Source organism: Nomia melanderi, chromosome 2, assembly GCF_051020985.1.
Source record: "Nomia melanderi isolate GNS246 chromosome 2, iyNomMela1, whole genome shotgun sequence".
In the NCBI taxonomy this organism is placed as follows: Eukaryota; Metazoa; Arthropoda; class Insecta; order Hymenoptera; family Halictidae; genus Nomia; species Nomia melanderi.
The window spans coordinates 4,881,009-4,903,962 of record NC_135000.1 but is presented as its reverse complement, the minus strand read 5'-3'; the positions used below and the strand labels follow the sequence as shown (position 1 = coordinate 4,903,962).

The 22,954-nt window shown below is 43.3% G+C and overlaps 2 protein-coding genes across 3 annotated transcripts in view; one reads left to right on the top strand and one right to left on the bottom strand.

Moving 5' to 3' along the window:
* The window catches only part of heph (polypyrimidine tract-binding protein 1 heph), a 517,180-nt gene extending 515,497 nt beyond the window's left edge, over window positions 1-1,683 (bottom strand). Inside the window, exon 1 of the mRNA XM_076365032.1 lies at window positions 773-1,683. The gene's annotated coding sequence lies outside the window, so the exon portion shown is untranslated. The remainder of the gene's footprint in view (window positions 1-772) is intronic.
* Window positions 1-21,857, top strand: part of LOC143174274 (uncharacterized) — a 137,120-nt gene extending 115,263 nt beyond the window's left edge. The window contains exon 6 of one of the 2 annotated variants that reach the window (XM_076365043.1): window positions 21,835-21,857. The gene's annotated coding sequence lies outside the window, so the exon portion shown is untranslated. Of the gene's footprint in view, window positions 1-2,609; window positions 2,962-21,834 lie in introns of those variants that run through there. The other variant, XM_076365042.1, reaches the window with a different exon arrangement.
* Window positions 21,858-22,954: the final 1,097 nt, after the last annotated feature.

The window sequence follows — 22,954 nt, the reverse complement described above, 5'->3', positions numbered from 1 at the left end:
CCGCTCGAATATCCAACTTACGAAACCCTTACCTACACCCAAATACACTCTCAACCTGCCACCCAACAACCTCATTCAAAAAAATGTACAAAATCATTCTCAAATTCCACTAATCAACGCCTATGTTCTACATCCATAAAACACCAGATGAAAATAGAAAAAGAATGGCCACGAGTAGAAGTAGAAGAAAGACTCGCGCGTCATCGATGACGAAATAACGATCATCGGAATTAACGAGCGCGGCAGACAGCAGACGACACGCGACGTAACGGCCGCGCCGGTTGGTCACGTGGCCACCGATGCGCAGAAGCAGTGAAGCCGTGAGCGGTAACCGTTTACCTGCGCGCACGTGTTACATACGTGTGCCTCCGCATACGAGAAAACCACAATAGAATAAGAAAGATCAGACAACGGATCGCGCTTAGAAAAAGAGGAAAGAGGCAAGAGAAACATCGTAGCCGGAAAGAGAGCGCCAGTGAGCCCGTGATCCTCTCCCTAACCTACCATTCCACCCTCCTCGTCCCGCTGAACGTTGCCGCACTAGGCCGCAGATCGATTCCCCTTTCTTTCTCGCTCTCTCTCTCTCTTTCTCTCTCTGTCCCCCCGGAGCGTCTCGCTCAGTCCCGCAGCGTTGCCTTTCCCTTTCTTCGACGCCCACAGGACAAGCGGTCGCGCGCACGTACACACAGTGGCACACACGCATCCATACACACGCAGCGAATCCCCCAACCGTCGCGCAACACCATGTGCAAAGAGTGGAGCGTTTACTCACCCGTTCATCCTGATGGTAGATCTCCACGTTGACGGCCGTCCCCTAGCGTTAGGCTAATCGAACTTCCCGCGTCTCTCCACTCGCTCCCCCTGTCCACGCGAAACACGGGGCACCCGGTGCCAGTGTAGAAAAGAGCGCACACCGTACCCGCGATCTCAGCGACGACACGAGGACGCACCGAAAACAACAGGTTGCATGTGACGACGGCGCGGCGCAAATATGGCGGCGGCTCGGCCGAGACGGTTACACCCGGCGCGACGTAAACGCCGCCGCGACTTAACCCTCGCGCCGGACACGGCGAGTACCCGCGCGCGCGGCACACCGGCTCGCCGTGTACCCGACCGTGCTGCTCAGCTCAGAGGTACCCGGCCTCGTACCAATACGACCGCCTCGCGTCGCTCGGGTAACCTCTTCAGTCCGTAACCCGACACACACGTCCGCCGTCCCTGTTCCGCTCGAGACACACACTCTCTTTCTCTCTGTCCCGCGTAGCTACCTCCTCGCCCCTTTCCACTGTCACGAAGACGGAGGAGGTTTTTAGGTGGCTAGGAGTCGCTCGACCGTCGTTCCGGCTGGGCCCAGTGCGGCAGAAGTGTCGCCGCACCCGAGGTACTGCACTCTCGATACGCCGTCACCGCCTCGATCGACGTAAACGTTCGAAACGATGCGGACTCTGCGTCGGAACCGTCACACGCGATCTTCCCGTCGAGCTGGCGCGACGCGGACCCTGGATCCACTGTACCCGCGACGTTTCGTCAGATGGTTAGAAGGAAAGAGAGGACGACCGGGAAAACGCGGCTCATACACACGGCTTAGCACGCACACACGCCGTTTCGTCGTCACGAGCGACAGAAGACACGCGCTGCCACTTTTGGCCCGTGGAATTTCTCGAGATAGATATGTACCGTACCGTGTGCCTCGCCTCGCTTGAGCATGCTGCCGCCATCTTCTGGGCGATCCGCAGACTCCTCTGGTCAGCCCTACGTGGCCATTTTGTTGAGCTTTCAGGGGATTCTTTGGAAACCTTGTTGGGAGCTTGAAGTTCACTGATAATTATGGATGCTTCTGTGCAGGATACCTAGGTGTACAGTGGACCTGGTAGATTCGAGCTTGAAAGAGAATTTACTGATATTTTGCTACACTTTTGTTAGACATTTGTTAACAAATGTCTTTCTAGAAATGTTATTAGAGAAGAATTTTTCTAAGGTACAATGTAAGAGGGCTTTTGACGATCACAGGAGAGATAGATGGGAGTAGATAGATTGATCGTATTGCGTAGTTTCATGTCTCAGGAAATCTGTATTATCAACGTTGTGATAAGTTTGAAATTCGCGGTCGTCGATAAAGTTAGACACGACTGTGAAGTGGTATAGGGTTTCCGAGGGTCCTTTTTCACCCCTGACATAGGAATACATCATCTATCTACCCTATAACTGCTGAATGATTGAACATATGCATCAGAAGCAATTCGTTGTCAATCTGGTATGTGGTGTTGTAAAAAGACAGATTAAGGATTTTGATAATAATGATGAAATGGGCTTCTGATCGAAATGCTACCGCATGATTCAATAATCTATGTTTGTTGATTGTTGATTTTGCTTGAAGAATTCAGCTAACATAGAGTTATTGTTGATCAGACGGCTCATTCTACTTAAAGATCTCCTCTTGTCGCTTCAACCTCCGTTACGCTCATGTTTTCGGAAGTAACGGCTAGCTTGCATTTGATTGGTTCACTGGTGAAATACAAGATGAGATAGAGGATCGCCGGACTCATCTGTCTCCGAAGCTTCGCTTCCTCATACGCTCCTAGTCCCTCGGACGTTTCTGTTTCTTTCAGAGCCACTGAAGCGGCAAATCTTTGTTCCCCTGGAAATCGACGACCCACCAAATACTTACAGAAGAAGAGCCACTTGCTGTGTTCCTAATCCTCCTGGAATCGTCTTCAGCGGCTAACTCTGCCGCCATTTCATGAGTGCACAATATTTGCCAGGCTTAAGGGACTATTATATGAACAGAGAATTTAAAAAATAAAACACGAATCTTCTTCCACCTTAAATACACTTATACAACTCCAAAAAAATCAACACAACTAAAACCTAGGAAATACAAGTCACTAAAGAACTCTTTACAAATAAACACAAGAAATACGTATATATTTTCTAAAATCAAATAGTAACAAAATCCTCCATCCAAATCACATTTTCAATAATTTATTCTTTCAAAATGTCATACGAAACTAACAAACAATTAACGCAACTAAAATCTAAGAAATACAAATCACTAAAGGACTCTTTACAAATAAACACAACAAATATGTGTATATCTTCTAAAACTAAACAGTAATAAAATTCTCTACCCAAATCACATTTTCAATCATTTATTCTTTCAAAATGGCATACGAAACTAACAAACAATTAACACAACGTTATCCTGTGTTGTCCAGAAATCCTTGTCTGAGTAAAACAACTATTACTCTTTTTATCAAACATATTTACAGGAATGCTTTACAATTCGAAAATCCTCGACACGCGGTTTTCGGGGGGACTCGAAGAAAATAAGAACACGAAGGGCTGGGCTTACTTTGCATACCTCCATGTTACCCTGGTCAAAGATGTTTCGTATTACACGTGGCTGTAAGCCAGAGAACCACCCTGGATAACATCGGAGCCTGTGCTGGGACGTTGTTTCGGGGAAATGCACGGTAACGGGACGACTCCTTCATAATTTTATGCTGTGCTCATGTAAAATTAGCATATTAATAAGAAAGACGGCGACAGCGGTCAGGATAGCAGGATGAACTCGCAGGAGGATCCTCGGCTTGCTCCTCCTTCCACTTCCAAGGATCCTTCCCCTGCTCCTGCGTTCTGCTGCGTCCCTAATAACCGAGTCTCCGCATTTAGAACTCAATGGAGCGAATCTAATTGCACAGTTATTACGATAATACGGGACGCGAGCCGCTGAAACGAATGTGTATAACACGATGTAACGGTCGAAACGGTTGTACCCAGTGCCGCCATGACAGGAGAGTAATTGCACATTTGAATAATAGGGAAAGAACTCCGTCGATTAAAATTAAATACTTTTAAAGCTCTGTCAGATCGTCGGGCAATGTTCCTGGGTCAATACCGTGTATTTGAAACGATTGATTGTAGCTATTTCTAATTGATTCTTTTATTTTGAAGATTTTAAGTTAAATGGAAGCTTCTGGAAGGTATTGTGGTGTCATCTATAGAGATACGGTGGTACTAAGTTGGATATTGGTTTCAATACTTCGCTGGTAGATGGTGACATCGTATCACGAAAATTGGAAACTAGTTTATTAGGTGTAGAGGCTGAAAGGGGTGGTTCTCTAAATAAACGTAATAATTAAATAGGAGACTTGTATGCGTCATATACAATCCGATTTGATTAATTCATCAAAGAATATTAATGAATTCCGTGTTATTAAACAGGATATGTCATTATAAACTTTATTCGCTCTAATGTAAAATCATATACAAATTATTAAATATTGTTTATTGGGGTTGAAAAGTATTTCTATTTGTCTGGGATACATTTTTTAATATATTTAATTTAGAGGATGGTATTTAAATATACAATATTTTATATATAAAATAAAGTTTCTAATTTTATAACAAAACAATTTTTATCGCTACAATTTAAAGAAAGCAACGGCACAATGTCAAACGATCCCTCTGCGTAAAAGGAAAGCAACCTCCAACTTGTTTTCGGCGAGTAACTCTAGGCCCACCATGGTCTCCTGTTCTCAGGGATATCACTTTTCATTTTTTTCATATCTCGTCGTCGATTTTCGGCGTTTTTAGGTCACAGGTCTGTGCCAGACAGTGGTTGCCTCATTCTCCTTGAAGGAAACAATACTTTTGCAACAGATATTGCTGGCCATATAAAAAAGTCGGTGAAAGATAGTCACCCTCAAAACATTAACCCTACAATGAACAATCTTCACTATTAATTTTATAAAAATTGTTAAACAAAACTTCATAGTCCTATATAGAACTATTTATGAAACTTCATAAATAGAATACTCCTCACTTTATTCAAATTTTGAAACAAGAACAATCTTCTTGTTCACAAGAACGTTATTATACAATGAACAATCTTCATTATTAATTTTATAAAAATTGTTAAACAAAACTTCATAGTCCTATACAAAACTATTTATAAAAGTTCATAAATAGAATACTCCTCATTTTACTCAAACTTCAAAGCAAGAAAAACTGAAATTATTTTTATTGAAACAAATGCATTCTTGAGGAGGTCGACCACACATTTATTTATTTCTCTCGTATTGATCCGTCTCGTTAAACAACGCCAGGGTGATCCTTTGCGGAATGCTGTGATCCTGGTACGAAGCGTATCGTGATTTACTCTTGGCACTGCCTTTTCTCCCTTTCTTTTCCTCGTCCGTGAGCCTCCTACACGAAACAAGCTCGGGGTGTACCATACACGAGACAATAGCTTCTATATATGGGTTCCTGATTCCCGATGTATCGAGAACGATTCAACCTTCTGCATTTTGACGCGTGTAAACCAGCAAATGGAGTCTCTCAGTGGTGTTGTAATGTCCTGCCACTTCGATTTCGTGCAAATTATTTATTTAAACATTCACTCGTGCTGCGACGAATAAATACATAGCACAGTAACATTAAATGAACAATACATGATACATGTAAGCTCAAGAATTGAACGTCGACGACGTTGTAACGCTGAATTTTCGATTTTATACGAATGCTTGCATATTCATTTATCGCTGTCTTCGAAGCTTCAACAAATCATTTACATGCTAGATGAGAACTTGGACTGGTAATTTATGTAATCTGTAAACAGAGGAATAGTGTGGATTCGTAAGTTACAAGAGAGTTCCTTGGCAAAGAGGTTTGTTAAACAAAAACACAGGAAACCCACGATGTGTAGGCTTAATTTTTAAAGAGGTACGCGACAGTGAAGTTATAAGGAGTGTAGAGTGAACGGAAGCGCATTTGGTGCCATATTACATGCGCAGTGTAAACAACTCCGTTACATCGGTGTAGCAGGAGAATAAAGCGGCCGAGGAGGTGCCGTGGCGGGAAACCGGACTAACCAGAGGCACATATTAGCGCGAAGCAATGCATATTCTTATTTAACATTTGTCAATGGTCTGCACTACCATTCGGTAAAAAAAATTCAAACTCAACGTGGTTACGTGCAATCCCACATTTTCTTATTATAATTTCATTTTTAACATTCTATTTTTGAATAGTTTATTTTAAAAAAATTGGAATTAAATCTCTTTTCTTTCCTTCGTCGTTGCTTTCCACAAATTAGAAAATTAACACTTTCTACATAATAGAAAATTAACTCTTGTTTAACACGTTGACTGTCACGAGAATTTCTAGAGTTTTGAATAGTAATATTTATTCTTTAATAACAAAGGTAAATGATATTGAAAATAATTAGTAATGATTTAGTTTTACAGTAGTCGTATTACGCGATGATCTAGCTACTTATGTTACTAAATATTTCGATTTAAAATCAAGTTTTTTATTGTAATTGTCCTTCAGCAATTTGGAAGTTTCGATTATTGATGGCCGCCGTGGCTCAACGTGTAAGAGTATCTTGAACACGTTTTCTTGTTATGAATATTTAAATGACGGAGTCCTGTGTGTGAGAATTCATGGAGGCTACCCAAGATAGGCAGATTCATATCTTTCATATATCGCAAGATAGGAAAGTAGAATGCTCAGGAGCTGCGAGTTATGGCGTGGTCGACATATTTTCATGGAGCACAGCATTTCACCATGGCAACACCCTAGCCGCCATTACAAGCTACACCGTATAATTCAGAGGTCACGTCGCGTAAGGAAAACCATACATGTGAAAGGAAAGAGAGAAAAATGCAGAATCCGGGAAAGATTCAATATTTCATTAATTATATATTTATTTTTAATTATAGTCATCCTCCATGTAACACAGGAATCCAAGTAAAATCGCAAACAGGTATTTTCCTTTTATGTCCAGTGGAATTCCCTCCTCTCCAGCATCAAAGGATGCATATCAACGAATCTAATATTCACCTCGCAACAGCGGATGAAATCCTGTTCAAAATGCGTACGTGTGTCTTGCTGAAGGAAAAGCGTGAGGGAACAAGTAAATCCTCGAGTAACACTTCCAAATTTCAATAATAAAAATCAAATAATTTAAAAAGGGTACTGTTTCCAAAGAAATCTGAGTAGGACTAGAGAATTAATTAAATAATCTCCTCAATTATATTTTCTTCGATCCAATAAATCTAAATAAAATATTAGAAAAATGAAACTGAAACGAACCATTCAGTTCATAAATGTCGTAGTTTATAGTTTCTAATAACAATAATTATAGGTTTAATTTCATTTTCATTACGTAAAATATAGGATTACGGCCGCAAATATGTGACGCTGATAGCGACCTGTTAATTAATTCTAAATATTCATACAAAATTCCATAGAATAAACAAAATACTCAATAAACCGCATACATTTATGAATATACTTCAACAATACAATCTCATTACTTTCATTCCAGCAGAATTGCACAAAAAATTGCCCAAAAATTTCCCCTAAATCCCAATTTCCCTAAATAGCTCTATGAAAACAGAAACCAGATAGCACCCCAACAGCCATCCGGCCAAGTACAGCTGACCCACTGTCGATATAGACCGAAACCTACGGTCTCTGTTAACACGTTGACTACTACGAAAAACATCAGCGTCTTATGTATCGTTTATTCTTTCCCTAGCAAAGATTAAAAGGAAGAATTATTAACCCTTTGCACTGGAGAGGTGACTCTCAGTCACCACTTGATATGACGCAGTAAAACTATAAAATCTGATATTTAACCCTTTGCACTCGGAAGTTTCTACTAGAAATATTTAACATTTTTTTACGAGACAAGGACGATATACTTTGAAACTAACTCGACGGAGAATCACAAGTACATTGAGGAACAAAGCTATTTTATCCCAATATTTAACCCATCAAGGCATTGTACAAAGTTCCACATTAACCTTTTGCACTCGGAAGGCATACAACTATAAAGTGTGATATTTAATGTTGAACTTTGTATAATGCCTTGTTATGTGAAATATTAGAATAACATAGCTTTGTTCTTCAATGTGAGTTAGTTCCACAAAATATCGTCTTTATCTCATCAAAAAATCTTAAAATTCTAATGAGAAACTTCCAAATGCAAAGGGTTGAACATCAGATTTTATAATTTCACTGCGTCAAATCAAGTGGTGACTAAGAGTCACCTCCCGAGTGCAAAGGGTTAATGTTGAACTGTGTACAATCCCTCGATACGTGAAATATTGGAATAAAATCGCTTTGTTCCTCAACGTACGTATTTCTCTGCAAGTTAGTTCCACAAAATATCGTCTTTATCTCATCAAAAAATCTTAAAATTCTAATGAGAAACTTCCAAGTGCAAAGGGTTAAGTATCAAATTTTACAATTTTACTGCGTCAAGTGGCGACTGAGAGTCACCTTCCGAGCGCAAAGGGTTAAAAACCCGTTCGACGAACTGAATAACGCTGGCAGGAGGTGGGGGGCATCCTGGCCTCCTCGGCGGCCCTTTCGGGAACCACGTAGAGCTGTCAGCGCGGGAAGCCGGAGGGAAGAGTTGGATTCCCAAGGCCAAACGAGCTCCATCCACCTGCTGCGTTCCTGCTGAAAATGCGTGGGCGCGGTCTCCCCGAGGGCTGGCCGAGGCCAGCGAAGGTCGCACCCTTTTTCGGCTGGCGTGTGTCTAGCCCTTTCGTCCAACCTCTCGGCCGACCATCTGTCCCCTACCAAACCGGCCTGGCTGGAGCAACGCTCGACCGTTGTCCTCCGACCTCTCTCCCTGGTCGTCTTTCTTCGTCGCGATCCTTCAGAAACCATCCGGCGCGTCGTTCCCCACCGAAAGGGATTTCCGGCGCACGCGCCGAGTGCTACGCGACACCCGTGCCCGGTCGAGTTCATTAGCGGCCGCTCCGTTCGTGTCAGTACGGCGTGGCGCGGGAAGCTCCACGGAATTCCCCTACTCTTATGCTGCGCGTTGCCATGGTGCGCGGACGCCTAACCGTGTCGCGCTGACTATATGCGCCTTGGCGTAGGCAGCAACGTGCTGTGTTTGGGAACTTCGAATCAGCGATATGCTGAAATCGCTTAAAATCTTGTCTATCACATTCTTTGAAAGCGTTTTCTTTGAGAAATAAATGGGTGTTGGAGTATGTTTCCACAGGAGGAGTGTTCTTTGAACACGTGATTTCTGTCAGAGTAAAATATGAAATTGCAGATAGGAAACGCACTGGGACCAGACTGAGTTCCATTCAGGGTAAATGAATAATGAACGCATTGATAATTGATGTAATTGAATCGTCATTGGCAAGTATGGTAGTCTATGGAGAAACGTGAGTTTACTCGAGTACTTACACAATCGCAGGAACTTAACTGTTAACTCCAGCCAAGGCCGGGTCCATCTCGAGTCCGCTTTCCCAGTCGCCTCGCCACGGTTCCTTCGTCTTCCTGTGTTCCTGTTCAAAGAGCGGGGGCGGCTCCCGCGGAGGGCAGGCCGTCAAACATGCGGGGCGGAACCATGACATAAAGAGGCGGTGCGGAATCGCGACCTCGCGTTGACGAGCATCCTGATCTAAATTGAACTGATCCTGGCCCCCTGGATCAGGCCAAGTCCCGCCGCCGCCTGTCTCCCTTCGGAGCGTCCGCTGAAAAGCCTCCGGTTCAGCCCGGACGGGTTAAGCCTCTTCGCGGGACACGGTGCTCGCGGATAGAAGGTTGTTCTAAGGCGGAAACGCCCAGGCGTTAGGTGTATCTGCGTGGCGTCGCAGATGTACGCCCAGAAAACTGGGTAGGTGCACCTTCTTAACCCCCTGGGTGCTTCTCCTTGGTGTACAGGTGCACACCTGTGGTAGGTGTCCATGATACAGGTGATTTATTTAGTAGCAGCTTCGCGAACACGCTGTTGGAACGCTGACTTTATATTTCTCTGGCACTGGTTAATGGTAGCTAGTTTTCGTATGGAACTATGTGACACAGTTAATCAGGTTAATTTTAGGGTAGACGGATTGTTAACCCTTTGCACTCGAAAGTTTTCCATTAGAAATGTTTGAATGTTTTCTGATGAGATAAAGACGATATTTTGTGGAACTAACTCGCAGAGAAATACGTACGTTGAGGAACAAAGCTATGTTATTTCAATATTTCTCAAATTGATGCGTTATATAAGGTATATTAAATATCAAGTTTTATAGTTTTAGTGTGAAATCAGGTGGTGAGTGTCACCTCTCGATTGGAAAGGGTTAATGAGTCTATACTTGAGACTAGTTTCCTGGTTAATGGTAGGTTGCACAATTATTAGATGTAGAACTAGACCTATAGAAGTTATCATTTCGTTATAACGATAATCAGACTTTTTTACACTAATCTTCGATATTAAACAATTATTTATACAAAGAATTGAATTACATTTGTTATGCTTAAATCACTTTGAATTTGGGGCTGGTAATAATGGCACTGTACATAGTTAAAAATTTGTCAGTACTTTGTTTGAGTTAGATAAAATATTTAACAATATTATTATGATATTGGATAATCAGGTCAGGCAAGATGATCCTTCATTCCCTCCAACAGCGACCCATTACCCTCCGAACCGCCTCCTGGTGGAGAATGAAACCGGTTCGTGCCACCCCCAGGGGGTGTCGCACCCCAATTCGGTAGCCAAGTGATCTCCTCGCCACTCATTCTCCTCGGATCACCTTGTTTACCGTTGTATTATCCAGAATTGACGTTGGCACGTTTGTTATTCCCCCCGGTTCAACGATTAGTCCATCCGGTGGACACACTACACCCGGAGACCCTTGGCTCGGATTTATATTCCCCTAACACTTTTGTATGTCATCCAATAATCACCTTGGCCCTCCTGACATCCTGATACTGGTAGGTTACCCATAGGCCGACGTGATCTTCTCTCAGATAAATTCTGCTTTTATACAGAATCTCCACATTCCATCGACACCCTCCACGACTAAGCGCGCAAGGTGTGAAAATAAAAGATGATCAAATATTTAGCAACCTCCTAACGATTGCATTAGTCCCTGGTCTTTAAGGAAACGAACGTAGCCCATTATACACTCACGAAGGGTAGATATGAATATTAATTACACCGTGGGTGACACTGTCCAGGCTGCCATCACCATGCAAGAGGTGTGCACTTGTAAGCCGAATAAAAGAGACTGGAAACCCTTTGATCAAGTTCGGGACTCCCTTGAGTGTAACCTAACCTAACCATAATTGGTTGGCATTTATATTCAAAGTTCTCATTACTGACAGTCATATTTTTATAAACTACAGCAGTACTAATTTAGTTTTGCCGTCAGTAAAACTGACTCACTTCATGAATATTATTTGAAAAAAGATTTACAATTAATTATATAGTGACAGTAACTTTAGGACTACAAAGTTAAGATATTTCTCCATAAAACAAGTAGAATTGGACTTCGAATCCAAAGGCCATAATCACAAGTACTTATAATTCATGATTTGCCGTCAGTAAAACTGACTCACTTTATGAATATTATTTAAAAAAGATTTACAATTAATTATATAGTGACAGCAAGTAAGGGCTACAAAGAGTTAAGATATTTCTCCATGAAACAAATAGAAATGGACTTCGAATCCCAAGACCATAATCACAAGTACTTATAACTCAGGATTGGAACGTATTTAAAAAATGTCGAGCATGGTACACTGAACTCTTCCGTTCATGACAGCATTCTTCCCATCGCTGAACCGAGTTCCTTCGACCCGTAGGAGTCGAACCCCGCCGGGTTCCTCGCGAGGATGTTATCCTGTGAAAAAAGCGTGGGTGGAATCCCGACGAGGCGAACCCTTTCTCTCCAACTCTCCGTACGAGCCGCATTCCTCGAGGGACGCCGCGGCGAGCAATCGACCCGCATAAATTTTCCCCGCGGTCCGTTTTCCCCGGCGAGTCTGCCTTTCTTCATCCCGAAGGGCGGTCGCCGTGAAACGACAGTTTCCGAAGAACGGGACGAGCCACCAGAGCAACATGAGTCCCTAAGGACGAGCCTCTGCGACGAACAGAACACCTCCTCGCCGCTGATGCTCGCCTGCTTCGAATATGTGAATATATTTTATTCAACCCTTTCCCTCGGGCACCGGATTAAATTATTTCTGTCACGGGGTTGTCATCCCTGTTCCCATTGTATCGTTACTGCCGCTAGCCTCCTCGTGCCACCTCCTCGCGCCTCCTGATTCTTCGTCGTTCCTCGAATCTCTGCCGGAGACCTCTCGCATCGCGAGCGTTCCAGGCTTTCGAAAATACGGCTGACAGGCCTCGGATATTCCCTGTTTGCTAACCAGCCGTGGAGGAATTTGGCGCGACCGCCAACACGCTTCTGCTAGCCTGGGATCAGGGGATCAAACCAATAGACTGCCGATAGCCCTTTCGGTTATTGGAACGATCGGAATCCGGCGCACCACCTCCTTGCCACCTCCCCTTTGAGTTCTTCCTACGTCTTACAAGTTCGTTCGGCGCCGGACCCTGGACCCGTGCAGCTCTTTCAGGCGGATCATCGCCTGTTACCCGGTCGAGTTATGACGCTATCGATCTGACGCGCTAATGGACAGTTTTGACGCGTGTAACAGGCAAACACACTGATTCACCGTTAGGCCCTTCGAATATCACTCTTTGTCACTCAAACTTTGTACCTGCCATGACCACCGACGCCACTGTATAAAAAGGAAGCTTTTGATAATAAAGATTCATTAGTTCTGGTAACAGCCTACGGGTTCGTACCTCCGTTCATTTTCTTACACCTACCTATCCTCGTGTCTACGGACTACGTCAGTGTTTTCTCTCTCTCTTTCGCTCTCACGACGATTTCCCCGTAACATTTTGGCGATCCTGCCAGGATTCCATCAGAGAACGACCGGAAAACTCGGAAGACAATCGGCTCCAAGGAACCCATCAGACACCGAGGGACAAGTCCAGAAGGCCGTCACGGTGGAAAAAACGAATCAAGAGAAGAAAATCAAGGGTAAAAGTAAAAACTCTGGCTTTTACTAAGTATCGAAATCCTTCCCCCCTCATCGGTTCGAGTGAAGAAGAATCATCACCCACGCCCGCTCCTAAAATGTCTAACTCTATGGAGGAAGTCATGAAATCTCTCGCCCAATCGCTCCAAATCCTAACGGCACAACAGGAGAAAATGGCTGAAAATATGGCCGTGCCAGTAGCCGAAAACAACAAGAGAAGACAGGAGATAGAAGCCCTCCACAAAGGACTTAGACCCGTCCTTACGGACGACGAAACAACAACCGCCACTACCGGTAACCACGCCACCAGCCCTACAGTGCATCGTGCAGAGGAAGAAGAATTGGACGAAGAACCCCGGACGATCAGGAACCGATACCAATCATCTCAACCGGGCTCGTTCCGACGGCACGCCGAAGGATCCACCACAGGTAGAAACCACCACCTGAACAATGCGGAACCCAGGTATGAGGAAAGACAATTAAAAAGTGCCAACGATTTGCTCGACACCATAAAACCCCTAAAGGGTCGGGACGATTCCGGCGTCGAAGATTTTATAACGATGGTGAAACGTGCTAGATCTCGTTGCTACGAACCCGAAATTTTACTCGATAAAATATATACCACGAAGGTCATCGACCAAGCCGAAAGATATATCCGCCATCTGCAAATTAATTGTTACGACGATCTATTCGAAGCTTTGCGAACGTACGTGTTTCCGACCATTTCCGCGGATACCGCTAGAGATAAAATGCATAATACCGTGCAAGGTAGATCGGAAAGCGTGCTAGATTACACCCTTCGTTTTAGACAGCGCATAAACGAGTACAGGTATGCAATTCAAAACGAACATACGCGACCCGTCACGAGACAAGTTGTTCTTAATATTTCGGATAAAGAGGCTGTAAAAACGTACATTAGAAACCTGCGTCGCGAGCTCGGCCTTTTAGTGTACACAAAGGGACCAAATACTATTTCGGAAGCACAAGGCTATGCCTTAGAAGCCGAAACGTGGACTCAAGACACCACAGACAGACGCATGACTAACAGATCCCTAATGCAAAACGATAGGACGCCGACCATTACCAGACGTACGGGACATCCGACGAACCAAGCTTCGCAACCACTCGATAGACCGCGACAACTCGAAGGACCACGGGAAAATATTTCGTTTAATCAACGCGTCCCCATAAAATGTAACCGGTGCGGAAAGATAGGACACTACGCGAATCAGTGCCAAAATTTTCAATTACCGCCTCGACAGAGACCGCCGCCGCGAATAAACCAGATCGACGAACAAATAATCCCGGACCACCGAGAATCACAAACGCCAGACTACGATCTGGAATACTGCGATTTATTCGATTCGCATTTAAGAACCGAACCACAGGACGCTTCCTACTCGATACAGGAGCTGAATTGAACTTGATAAAAGCGAAACATGCCCGAGGTCGCGACATTGTAAGCGAGGAACGGATATTTCTAATGGGTAATGACGAACACATTAGTAAGGGAAAAACTAAACTCAAGCTTCTCGACAAAGAACATTTTTTTAACATAGTGCCGGATGATTTTCCGTTATTAGGAGACGGTATAGTTGGACTCCCATTCTTAGAAAGTTACCGCTACCATTATAGACGAACTCTTACGACATTACATTTACATCTTCTCCGCACCCAAACACATACTCACCGATCAAGGCTCGAATTTTGTTAGCAAGTTAATGCAAGAATTCGAGTCTCAATTTCAAATCAAGCACGTCAGAACAACGGCCTTTCACCCAGAATCTAACGGTAGCCTAGAACGAACACACAGCACGATACTGAACCTAATTAGAACCTGTATGCGCGATAAAAATAACGAATGGGACGAAAATTTACAACTTGTTTGTCTGGGATTCAACACCGCGATTCACGAATCGACCGGACAGACCCCTTTCGAGCTGACCTTCGGGCACAAGGCCAACCTTCCCTCAACAATTGCCAGCACACCATTATTGTCCCGCGAAGAACTATTCAAACACTGGAAGCAAAGGCACAACGCGTACATCACCAAGGCACGCTGCAACTTGGAAAGAACCAAAGAGAGAACCCAACAGAGAACCAACCGAAACATTATCCGTACGCAACCTGTATTCAACGTTGGAGATTACGTGTTCCTACACAACGACAACGTTAGAAAAAACAAATTGGAACCAGAATGGGTTGGACCATATCCTATCCTAAATACCTCCCCCCCTACCTACACCATCAAACTGACTAACACCCACGAAATTAGAGTACACGGAAATAGATTAAAACCATGCATCTTTCGATTTTCGGATAATGATCGCGATACCTCTGCTAATAATACTACCGACGACCCTAGCACTAAGTAACGTTAGTCTAGGACAAATAGACGTATTTGTCGAAATCGAAAAGGAAGTCCAACTGTACAGCCGGGAATGATTATGAGTTATCCGTCCCTCGTAAACGACTAGCAAGCATAAAACGATTTGGGGACCAAATCCTGTCTAAGAAGGGGGACGTGTAACAGGCAAACACACTGATTCACCGTTAGGCCCTTCGAATATCACTCTTTGTCACTCAAACTTTGTACCTGCCATGACCACCGACGCCACTGTATAAAAAGGAAGCTTTTGATAATAAAGATTCATTAGTTCTGGTAACAGCCTACGGGTTCGTACCTCCGTTCATTTTCTTACACCTACCTATCCTCGTGTTTACGGACTACGTCAGTGTTTTCTCTCTCTCTTTCGCTCTCACGACGATTTCCCCGTAACACGCGCGATTGCCGAGTAGCTTCTAACGGGTAAACAGAGATAACCACCCTGACAGCGATGACTACCACACTGAGTCTGTAGCGGATAAATAAAGATAACCACCCTGACAATGATGACTACTATAAAAATATTGTACACGTTAATTTTACATCCGAACTGAACGGCCTAAAAAATGTTATACCCGAACTACCCGTGCGAATAGACCATAAGACTATAAACAATTGTAATAATGAATTAAATAGTATGGAGGAGCAACTGGAAAAATTAGCCAATTATAGACTGACTAAATCCTGGAAGTCTGAGTTCTGGCTACTGAAAAAGGCAAGAGTAGGCAGACTGCTACCCGATGGCATCTGCATCAACCTGTTCTGCCAAACCAACACGCAGGATCAATCAGCAACAATGAAGGAACCATCAACGTCAATAGAATTACCTGCCATCAGAGATCAACATTTCCGTCGCAGATCCCACAACACCATTAAAATTTTAAAAAAACGCCCAAGATTTGGAGGACCAGATCGAAAATAAGAAGGGGGATGTGTAACGGGTAAACAAAGATAACCACCTTGACAGTGATGACTACCACATTGAATCATACCGTAACAAACCCTGCCCTATCTAATATTTTCTAAAACAACATAAGCAATTGACTCATAGACAGCTTAGAAATCGAACCCTCCTCTGAGAACATGTATATAAGTACCCTGAAAAGACACAATAAAGCCAGTATTGTAGAAAACGCTAACTACGTCGGATCTCTGTTCATTTCAGAAACCTTTATCCGTTTGGACTACGAGAGCCATTCGCGAGATAGTTATTCTCCAGGGACCACGAGTTTTCCCCGTAACACGCGCGATTGCCGAGGAGCTTGGCTATCTCGTGGAATACCTCCTGGGGCAAGGAAGCCTTAATACCTAGTTCGACTTCATTTGCACTAATCAGTCAACGAAAAGCGTAGTTAACTCTCTATGGGCCGAATTTTTGTTAATTATGACAAAATCTATGCAATACAAAGTTAATAAATATCTACATATGAATACGAATTAACAGTTGAATGGTTTTAATAATTTTATTAAATGAATATATTTTGTAACTTTCAAGTTATAGTGACGTTGAGCTGTCACCTCTGAGGGTATGAAAGTTTAAGTTAACTGATTACTTAATTTTATTCACCACTTTGCAGTGCAAAATGAAATAAGTCAAGATGCTAAAATATTGATATGTGACTTCAAAGTTACATGTGCCTACAGAGGGTACATTTGAATGATACTTGTCGTACTTCGAATTATAAAGAAACTAACAAGGAAATCTTTTTCAAAAATATCTTTCCCTTTAATAGAAAATGTGTGGAAATTATCCCTCTATAAGCCAAATGTTTGTGACAATAAGAAAACGTGTGCAGCATAAAATTAACAAATGTCAATTAACAAATAGTTTCAATAATTACATTGAAACGAGTATATCTCGTCATTTTGAAATTACAATGACAAGCTATAAAAGTTTAAGTTAATTAACACGTTCCGTGTACCAGACATGGTACACACCAATTGTTAAGAAAATATTTAATGTCTCATGGTCACGGATAGTGGTATACGTTACAAACCAGTGAGAACACAAAGAAACAATATCAACGTCCATAAAAATTACCGAAAACCTGAATACAACTTATTACTTTATTAAAACAATCAACACAGTCCATAAACAAAATATAACCGAAGTTCCCATGGTACGGAACGTGTCAATTACTAAATTTTACCCGCCACTTTGCTATGGAAAACGAAATACACCAAAATACCAATAACATTGGTGACTTCACACAAGCTTATAGGCTTAAGGAATTCGTTCCCTCTCTAATTAATGAAGCAGCGTCTTAGTTTCTGCGTCGCGCCGCATAGCTGGAGGTATTTTCCAGCTCTGTCCAAAAATCTCGATTACGTCACCGTTGTCCGGGTTACGGGTCCGCTCGAAAGGTTTTTGGAGTCAACGACCTGGCGAATATTAGGACACCTCCTCGCGAGTTATGATCGCCCTGTCACGATGTGTGACTCGAAGCACTTGAGCGACTAACCCTTTCCTTCGGGCCGAGTCTCGCGGACGTTCTCATATGTGTAAGCAACCACGTCGGAACCGTTGGAAGCTCGCGGGGGGTGGGGCGAACACCGCCCATGGCCCCGGCCTCTTAGGACGATTTCTTTCGCGGCGCGTAAAAGTCTTGGCCGCGTCGGCGTCTATCAGGAGCGACGCATCGGGCGACACGCACGTTTTTCTCGCGGAACCCGACAAACGATAGGAAACTTCGGTTTTCCCGGGCGACTCATGTTCCTCTGGTAACACCGGAAGGCGCCGATTGATTGGAAACCCCACAACGGATTCCGACTGATCGCCGTGCGACCACAACCTGCCTATGACGTCCTGGTGTCAAAAAAAGTGGCCGAGCTTTTTTTTTTCTCTTCGCCGGCCGTGTTGCCTCGGCAATTCTGTCGCGGGGGACGTTCCGTGGCCCAGTCTCTTCGAGGCAGAACCGTGAAAAATTGCGGATAATTTTGTTTCACGTAGCTTGTGCATTCGTGATAGATACTGAATTGGTAAAATTCCTGTTACTTCGTTTATTGCACTTCGGGTAATGATAATCTCGTTGCGGTTTATACAGGATATTAGTGACTGAGAGCGGGTCGATCAAATTGTATAATGGGTTATAACGATTTTCTCGCGAACAAAGAGAAGTCGAGAAAATTCCTAGGGATGCATAGGTTGGTAGATGGTAACGCCATTTCCCCCTTTGTGTAGCGGGTGGAACGAGGATGTATAGGCTATTGACTGATCGGTTCAGTCATTGATTAACACGAACGCCGCACGATTTCATACAGCAAAATACACGAAATGGAAAAAATACAATATTAAATCATTCGACTAAATTGGATTATTATCATTGCACGTTCATCAAACTGAACGTCACCGCAATGAATAGCATTATTTATAATATAGAAATGTTTGCGAATAATCATCGTTTAATTGAGTGAATTATAATAATTCGATTTGGGGTTACCGGTGACCCTCATGGCATTTAACGTGTTAAAATACAATGAACTTGATGAATGAATTATAATTAATATTGATCACTATTTTTGTCTGTGGAAACGTGGCAATTTTGTCATTTGTTACAAAACTTGAACTTTAGAAAATGGGTTTATAGTTTAATAGGTTGACTGCCGCGGTGGTTCGATGACCGGAGCTTTCAAATGACTTGAAAACGACTATACCTCGTAAGATAACCGACATACAATAAAAATGTTCAACGGCGTAAATAAATGGATAATAACGTAATTTAAGAATTGTTGTAGCAAATAATTGATAATTTTCTTCGTATCGTCGCTACAAAAGAAAAAATGACACATGAAACGCTGAAGCTTATCGTGGCAATTAACGTGTTAATTTACATTTCAGAAACGTTTCTCAATGTTTACCGGACTCCCTCGTTAAATGATAGTCGTCAGGATAAATGCAGAAGTTAACACGTTGAATGCCGCGTCGGTCACCGATGACCGACACTTCTGAATTGCTTGATAAAAATGACAATATGTAAGATGACTACTGTCGACTAAAGATACTTAACCCCTTGACCTACAATATCGTGTCAGGCCCCTGGCGAAGATTTTTAACTGAATTTGACAAATCTAAGTGTTGCTTCTTCTGTTTAAATATAAATTAAATATTACTTCTCTATTATCCATCATGAACCTTTAGAGTAATCTTAAGCATAAAATAAGCATCACGATTTTCCCTTTCCCTAATAAGTTATTAACAATAAAGTAATTCTACCGATGATAGTTAAGAAATAAATCATAGGACAAAGGGTTAATGACGTAAATAAGTTAACAGTAGTGTAATGTAAGAATTCCGATGCCAAATTATTAATAACTCTTCCTATTTACCTTTGCTACAAACGAACTAATTACATATCAAACGTTCAAGATTCTCGTGCTTGACGTGTTAACACGTTGAATACCATGGGGTTTACCAGTGACCCAAATCGAATTCCTATGATTCGCTGTATTAACACTATTCCTACCGAAGGTGTCACACGACACCTTTTGAAGTTTTAACTTAAAATTATTTTCTCAGCTTAATAATTTGTCCTCAATTGAATTTTGGGCATTTCCTGTAGTTAATTTTATAATCGTTATTGGAAAAGTCGAAAAGTCAAATCAGAATATACGACTAAACTCGGAAAATAATTTTAAGATAAAATTTCAGAAGGTGCCATTTGACACCTTCGGTAGAAATAGTGTTAAACTGTAACCATTCAAAAACATTTCTATAGTATTAATAATATTACCTAATGCAAGGACATTCAGCAACGTAAACGTGCAATAAGAATAACATAATTCAATTCAATAATTCAATATTACATCTGTTTCCATTTCGCGTATTTTCCTCGGTGAAATCGCGCGGCATTCAACGCGTTAAAGATTCTTCGGCGACCATTCGTTCCTTCTGAAGGCTCCAGCAATGTTAATACTACCTCCTCACTGTTACTAATTCTTCGCTAACCACCAGCTCCTCTCATCTGACGAGTTGATCCGTGGACATGAGGTTCAGGAGGTAACGGAACTCAGCCGGAATTAGCAACGGTCCGGGGAGTCGTAAAGGGTAAGCAAATGCCGATTGACCTCCTCGTCGTTCTGGCTACCGGATAGAGTTTCTATGAATGTTCCGTCGCCGCCCACAACCCTTTCTCGTTTCTCCGTGTCCGTCTCCTACGATTCCCGACGAACACGCGTAATAATCGTCGACTTCTGGCTCCGGCAATCGGTGTCTCCGCGTTCGATCCGCTGCGGACACCGGTGTATCTCCGGAACGGCGACAAAAGAGGAACGCGAACGGAAGGAACGGCCTCGGAGCTTGAGATTCTCGGCCGTTATAACTTCCTGGTCGCTGTCACCGCATTCCTTTTATGCGGACTCGCTCGAGCGGAACGAAGGAATTAGACACGTTCGTTTCAAGTGTACCAATACGACCGCGTTAAACGGTCGCGTCCGCGCCGAGTAACAGGAGCAACTTCCTCGGTTCAGTTTGCGCGGACCGCCACGATAGCCGGTCGTTGGTAGATCCTCGAGGGAACAGTATACTGACAACGGTTGTTCGATTTCACGGCAATCTTCGGTGACAGCGAGGAGGTATGTCAAGCGAGACAGCAATGGCGCTGTCCGCCCCAGCGTCATCGATGTAATCGATCGCGACAAGTGAATCCAAACATGCTACCCTGCTACAGCACCCCAAGATTCTTTTGTTCTCTACGAATTGCAGCCGATACGCGGTTCCTTTGTCCGGGTCGTGTCTGTTCGACGACGATTTCCTCCGGCCTCATATTATCCTGTAACATAGAGGAGGTGCTCCATTGTCCTCCGCTTTCTTGGCCTGCCCCCAAGATAAGTATCAGGCTTCAGTAGTTCCGTGTGATATTGACAAGCCGTTTCTTCTTACGCCGTTGCTCATCCCCGTGTGTCTGTATGTGTGTGTGTATGTTCGCACGGATATCTTGAATCTTATCGACGCGACTTCTTCGCAGCAAACTGTCCGGCTCGGATGTCACGTGACAGAAAAACCGTCTGACGTAGCCCACTTCCTGGACAGTTCTTTCTAAATGCTAACTCCACCGCGATCATTCACTCCTTGCACCGGGTTTCTGCAAATTACTCTTTGCCTCTGACATCCTGATACTTAATGGTACTCGTCTGTCACCGGTCATCGATCACTGATTCCGTGACGGCCGCGTGTCATTGAAATCAAGTGTAGCGTATGCTGACTATAGACAGAGAAACAAGTGATGAAATGATTTCAGTCGAAATTGTTTCACTTTTGTATTAATTTAATAGAGAACTAATAAGTATTAGGGTTACTATTTTATGAATGTACTGTTTAGTGAAATGTCCTGGAGAACCAGATGACTAATGACGAGCCGATTGTATGATACTTAGTTTTCCGATTGGTTAGAGTGAACCGAGGACAACCATCGAAAAGGGTGTCCCGGATCACGGAGTTCTGTCATTTTGACTGCATTCCTGTTCATCGGAAAAATGGCGGCGGTTTCGCGGCCGCCAGAACGGAATTGCATAAAACGCGGCGCACGCGCCTACTGCGCAACTATGCTGCCCTGTTACTGTTGACATCTGCGCGATTTATCTTTCTTCAGCCAGGACAAATTGAATTTCCTCGGCGTAAGGTGGGGCCCGTCCACCATCCTCCAGCACACACTGGGCAACCATGGCACGCGCCATGGTCTCCTGATGGTGCGTGTGCTCGCACTATAAAAACAAAACTGTCTGGATACGTGGAACAGAGAATCGTGCGTGTACACGGGCGAGACAGGTGTCGCGAACGCGAGAGCCTGTGTGTGGGCGATGTAATCCACGAGTAAATTCCTTTACATGCTCTCTGCCTGAGAATCAGTGTGCGTAACGTGGCTTCCATGGAACAGGATAAAAGCAACGTTGCATAGAAGCTATAGGCCTTTAACGTGTCTGTCTTTGGTAAGACTATTCCCCTTTTTTGGTAAATCTGATTGTTTTAGAGGTTTCGTCATTGTTGCAATTTTCTATTCAATTGTTTCTTTTCTGTATTTTTGAAGGGCATAATTTTTGGAGGTTTAAGGTGGCAAATGAATAGTACGGCCCTGGATAAAGGAAAACAGTGAAAGCAAGAGAGATATCGTTGGTGCAAGCATCGAATAATTCAACTAACAGCTCCGTTCGTGTTGGTACGCAGCGCCATCGATGTCCGTGGTTGCCAGCCACCTCCAGGAGATCAGAAGGTCTCCGCGAGCTGTCGAACACGTCTCGCCGTCATGCTGTCCTGGTACACCTCGTGTCTACTCGTCTCTGTCCGTACGACAAGCGAGCATAATTTACGAGGTCTGTGAACCTCCCGCGTCTGCCGCCCTGATATTGGGGAATGAGGAACTAAAGCGAGGAATGTGACTGCGAAATGGAAGAGGAGAACAGTGGACCGTGAAATGGGAAAGAGGTGAGGCTTCAGAGACCTCTGAAAATTAGTTGCGCGACTATTCTTCGCGTTCTTGATTACATGCTTTTGAACAATTAAGATTTCGATGCTAATCGATCCTTAATATAAACAATACTTAATCTTTGATTGTATAAAATTATGAATTTTGTATTCATGTGGGAGTAAGAAATTTATATAACTATTTCTATTCATCTGAAAGAGGCAGATGAGTTTGGATTGAACTTATTTAACTTCTAATGTTTCGTTTACACTTAATTGAGAGTAGCTTGGGAAAAATAGTCTGGAAAGTA